The 5,747-nt window shown below is 46.2% G+C and overlaps 1 pseudogene; it reads left to right on the plus strand.

Annotated features, from left to right (window-relative positions):
* The first annotated feature begins 4,336 nt into the window (after positions 1-4,336).
* On the plus strand, positions 4,337-4,455 carry LOC125400870 (5S ribosomal RNA; annotated as a pseudogene).
* The last annotated feature ends 1,292 nt before the right edge of the window (positions 4,456-5,747 follow it).

Raw genomic sequence — 5,747 nt, forward strand, 5'->3', positions numbered from 1 at the left:
CAAGAATCTTGAGAAATCTGTGTGAACCAAAGCAGACAGGGAGGAAGCGATGGACAAGGAAACAAGTGATGAAACTCCAAGTGCAGTTTCATGTGCCTCAGCACCTCTGCCACAACAAGGATTTAAAGTAACATTGACAGTGGGCGACAGGCTAAGAAACACATAGACTTGAAAATTCTATTGATTCTATAGCCAAAAAGATGAGCAAACACATGTGACCATCTCTAGGACCCTACATGGGCTTGTTTGATAAAACTTTGCATTTCTGAAGAGCTTTTGATTTCAAAGCATAACAATCTCTCAAACACATCAGCAAAGGCCCTTCCCTTTCTGGAAATAGATATATAGAACTATTTAAAAATCTCAAGAATTTGTTATCTAGGATCTGCAAAGAGACTTGTCTGGTTGGCTTCTCCCAACCTGCCCCACAGTGACATGACGTGGTAGCACACGAATAGGCACACACCTGTGGCCTAAAAGCAGCTGCGCCTCCTTGACTGGGAAGCCAGATAAATACTGCACAAACAAGAGGCCCTGGGGGGCAGTCGCCACCTGAGCGTTAGTGATATGGCCAGAGTTCCAACTGAGAAAACAACACCTGGGGTACAGGGTGAGGAGAGACTGCCGGGGATGTGACAAAGCCTTGGCCCTGCTAGTGTGGCGGAGCTCTAACCAAATTTAACTTTAACACACAACAGTGTGGCCCAGGGCTGGGGCTATGCTTACTTGGTGGAATGCTTGTCTGGCCAGCCCAGCAGACACAGGCTTGGCAGTGGGACTTTGTGATCCCAGCACTCAGGAGATGGAAGCAGGAGAATCAGGAATGTAAGGTCGCCCTTAGTTAGACAAGGAATTCAGAATTCAAGGCTAGTCTGCACTACCTGAGACCTTATCAAAGAAACAAACAACAAAAGCCCCACTAAAGCAGACTTCATAAACCAGCTGCTGGGTACTGATCTGGCTTTTGGCTTTGATGACTGTCCTCTACGTGTTTAAAGGCTCTCGGTCCCCAGGGTTGGCACTGTTGGGTAGCTGAGAACCTTTGGGAAGCAGGGCTCAATAGAAAGTACATAGGCCCTGGGAGGCTTGCCCTCAGGGAGGGTGAGGAATCGGGGTCCCCTGCTTTTTGCTTCGTGGAGGAGGTGGTAAATAGCCCCACCATAGGCCTCAGCAGCAGTTCAAAGCCATGGGCCTGGCTCTGAAATCCAACCAACAAACTCCTGAGCCCAAATCACCCTGCTCTCTGTCAGTTGGCTGAGGCAGTTTTTTCTTTTTCTTTTTATTCCTCTTATTGAAAATAGATTTTTTTCTTCACATAACATATTCTGATTATGATTTCCCCCATTCTGCTCCTCCTATTTCCTCTGCACTTCCTGTCCCAATCAGATCTGCCCCCTTTCTGTCTCTCAGTAGAAAACAACAGATGTCTATCGGATAATAACCTAATGTAATATAATATAATAAGATAAAACAAAAGCTCATACATCGGAATTGGACAAAACAAACAAACGGAAGGAAAAGACTCAAGAGTAGGCACAGAAACAGAGACCCACTTGTTTGTACACTCAGGAATTCCATAAAACCACTAAACTGGAAGCCATAATATATATGCAAAGGACCTATAGGGAAAAAGATGATATATTTAAAAATTTAAAATTTATAAATAAAAATATATATTCTTAATATATTTTTTAATCTTTAAAAATTATCATATATATATATAATTCATTTTTTTTTCTAATTTTAAAAAAGAAAGAGCCCTGACAGGCCCTTATGAGACAAGGAACCGCCAAAGATGCCAGTGTGTTCACTTTTCAGTGGCCGTCCACTGCTGGGGATGCAGCCTTCCCTTAAAGGAGTTCCTTTCTCCAGTAAGCCTACCTGGGAGGAAACTAAATTTTTATTTGCATGTGGTTATCGGCTGGAGACAGCTTCTGGGTTAGGGATGAGGGCTTGTGTCCACTTCTCCTTTCAGCGCTAGCACCCCATCTGGTGCATGCGCGGTGCAGGCCCAGTGAATGCGCGGTGCAGGCCCGGTGCAGGCCCGGTGCAGGCCCAGTGCAGGCCCGGTGCAGGCCTAGTGCATGCTGCCCCAGTGTATCTTTCCCATTGGTTTACAGGGCCTTGTTCTGGTAGCCTCCATCCCTTACGGCTCTTATATTCTTTCCACCTCCCCTTCTGCAGGGTTCCCTGAGCCCTGAGGGGAGGGATTTGATAGAGGCGTTTAGGCCTGAGTGTTCCAAGGTCTCTTCCTCTACAGGTCGTCTGGCTGTGGGTCTCTGTATTTGTTCCATCGGCTGAAGAAAAATATTTCCTGGTGAAGGCTGAGCGAGGAACTGATCTTTGAGTATATTGAGAGCAGGACAAAGCTAGCTGATATCCTCTCCTCTGGATACTACCTAAGAGTTCCTGGGTTACCTACAGATGTATAGGTTTGTCCGCAATGAGGAGCAGAACAGTCAAGAGAGAAACCTTCTCAGTGGACACGCTGGTCCACATCTGTAACCCCAACACTTGAGAGCAGGGAGATCAGCTGAATGACTGTGAGTTAAAGACCAACCTGAGAGACATGATACCCTGTCTCAAAAAGGAGTCTAAATAAATTATGGCCTAGGGATGGGATGCCTACTACTTAGTAGGCAGCTTACCTGGCATGTACAAGAGATTCATCTCTAGGACCATACTTAGCAAGCAGGCTTGTTCCTATGACCTCGAGACTCAGGGTGTAGATGGAGGATCAGAAACTCAGACATCCTTAGCTATACAACTAATCCGAGGCTAGCCTGGGAGTCAACAGACCCTGCCTCCGAGGAGAAAAGGAGGTCACCTGGGCTGGCAAGACAGAGCTCTGCAGGCAAAGGCACTTGCTGCTGAGCCCGATGCCTGCACGGTCAAAGGAGAGAACCGATTCCCTAAAGTTGTCCTCTGAGTCTCCCTCATGTGCGCTCCATAGCTCTCCCTTCCTTCTCTCTTCCCTCTCAAAATAAATAAAATGCATAAAAGAGGTCGCTCTCTCCCACTAAAGCCTTAATTCTTCCCACCAGTTTCTCTAAGACTGGATCCCCTGACTTGGGTCATTAGCCCTTTCTGCCCCCAGGCCACGTGCATCGTCCCTTCCCTGCCTTAGCCACAGACCCCTGGCCCAGCTCCTCCAAAGTGCTGAAAATTTATACCAGGAGGAAATTGGGTACCTTGATTTATATCATTTTGTAAGTTGGGGTTCTACAATTAAATCTGATTTTTCTGGGAACCAAACAAAGGCCGCCATATGCTGTTATACCCAGCCTGACGGAAACTGAAGTAGTAGTTTTGCTTGATGGCCCCACAGAACTTAAAACTAATGTAAACCCCAGCCAGCATTCCTGCCACAGAAGAGACAGGTTCCAGTCCCTGCTTGTTTACCTCTTCCAGAGGCCCTAACTCCTCCCAGGAAATCTGTCTTTCAGAAACCGAAAGCATTGCGTGAGGTTTAAGCCCAGCCTGTACCTGAAGACACATTCCATCGTGAACAGGCTGCCGCCGCTCCACACAAAATCGGATGTCAGTGCTCGGCTGTGCTTGGCGGACACCAAGCTCTGTCAGAGAGCACCCGCATCAGCACGCACGCATGCACGTACGCAGACACGCATGCACGCACATGAGCATGCACACACACAACAGCTATCAGAGGAAACAAACTTAAAACCTTTAGGGTCCCATCAGTCAGGTAGGGAGGCAGACAGATTTGAGGCTAAACCCTAAAATCACTGATTTGACTGTGAGGCCTATAAAGGAATTTATTCTTAATGCATCGCCTACAGAGCTAATATGAAAACTTTAGCAGATGGCCCAGAGGGTAACGGCCTGAGCAAGCCTGGACACAGCCTATAAAGGTGGAAGGAGAGAACTGGCCCCGCAGAGCTGGCCTCTGACCTCCACATGCAGGCTGTGGCACACACAAACACTATGATGAACATTTTTTATTTTTAGCTATAAAAATATACAATTGAGCAGGCATGGCAGTGCATGTTTTTTTGCCCCCAGAACTTTGGAGGCAAAGGTAAAGTAGATCTCTGTGAGTTTGAGGCCAGCCTGATCTACACAGCAAGCTTCAGGCTAACCAAGGCTATACAGTGAGTCTAAAAAGAAAAAAAAAATCGCTGGGCGGTGGTAACACACACCTTTAATCCCAGCACTTGGGAGGCAGAGGCAGGCAGATCTCTGTGAGTTCGAGGCCAGCCTGGTTTACAAGAACTAGTTTCAGGACAGGCTCCAAAGCTACAGAGAAACCCTGTCTCAAAAAACCAAAAAAAAAAAAAAAAAAAAGAAAGAAAGAAAGAAAAAAAAAGAAAAAACTCTCTATGGTCATACCACCCTGAACGTGCGTGATCTCTTCTGATCTCAGAAGCTAAGCAGGGTCAGGCCTGGTTAATACTTGGACGGGAGACCGCCTGGGAATACCGGGTGCTGTAGGCTTTTTAAAAAAAATCAAAACTACAATGTATTAAAAATCAAATGTATTTTGTATTTTGTAAGTTAAACATATAGACTGACATTTTACTTTACTTTAGCTTTCTTTTTTTAAATCAAGGTGTCATGTGACCTGGAGCTTGCCCCTAATTCTCTGAGTACCCAAAAATAACCTTGAACTTCTGATTCTCCTACGTTTACCTCCTGACTGCTGGTGCCACAGGCACAGGACACCACTCCCAGCTTTTACTGTTTGGAAAGGGACCTCACTTCCTGCATATGTCAGATTACCCTAGGTGTCTTCCTGCATATGTCAGATTACCCTAGGTATCTCTTCCTGCATATGTCAGATTACCCTAAGTGCCTTCCTGCATATGTCAGATTACCCTAGGTGTCTCTGTGATTCTCTTGCCTTCACTTTTCAAGTACTAGGATTTCAGGACTGCACCACCAAAATGCCACCTGACACCATGCCACACCTGAAAACCCATAGAAGGGCAGAAAAGGAGCCTGACATTATGTATGGTTCGTGCCTATAATTCCAGCAAGAGGATTGTACTAAGTCTGATGCTAGCCTGAGCTACTTTGTGAGTTCAAGGCCAGTCAGGGCTACGTAGTAAAACCCTGTTTCAAAACACCCTCTCCCTTCCCAAACCAGCAAGACAGAGAAGGGGAAGATACCATTTTTTTTTTCATAAAATTCCTCACCTTTCTTTCCCCAAGTCATGACTAGCTCTCATGCATTAGAGTCTGCTCTTTAAAATGGCTATTTTTCTGTTACCTTCTGCTGAGTAGCTCCCACTCCCCCTTCAGTCTGTAGGCTGGCTAGTTTAATGTCAGCTTGACACAAGTTTAGAATCATCGGAGAGGAGGGAACCACAACTGAGAAAATGTCTCCCAAAGACTGAGCTGTAAACAATCCTGTTGGGCAATTTCTTAATTAGTGATTGATGGGGGAGGACTCATCCCATTGTGGGTAGTGTCATCCCTGAGCTGGTGGTCCTAGGTTCTATAAGAAAACAGGATGAAGCCAGGTGGTTGCAGTGGTGGTACACATGCCTTTAATCCCAGCACCCGAAGGCAGATACAGGTGGATTTCTGTGAAGCTAGCATTGTCTGTAGATTGAGTTCCAGGGCACACTCCAAAGCTACAGAGAATTCCTATCTCTGTAGGGGAAAAAAAAAGCAAGCTGAGCAATCCAGTAAACTGCACTCCTCTATGGCCTTCACGGCAGCTCCTGCCTCCAGGATCCAGCCCCTTGTGAGTTCCTTCCTATCCTGATCCTTCGATAATGAAC

Source organism: Myodes glareolus, chromosome 4, assembly GCF_982192425.1.
Source record: "Myodes glareolus chromosome 4, mMyoGla1.1, whole genome shotgun sequence".
Classification (NCBI taxonomy): domain Eukaryota; kingdom Metazoa; phylum Chordata; class Mammalia; order Rodentia; family Cricetidae; genus Myodes; species Myodes glareolus.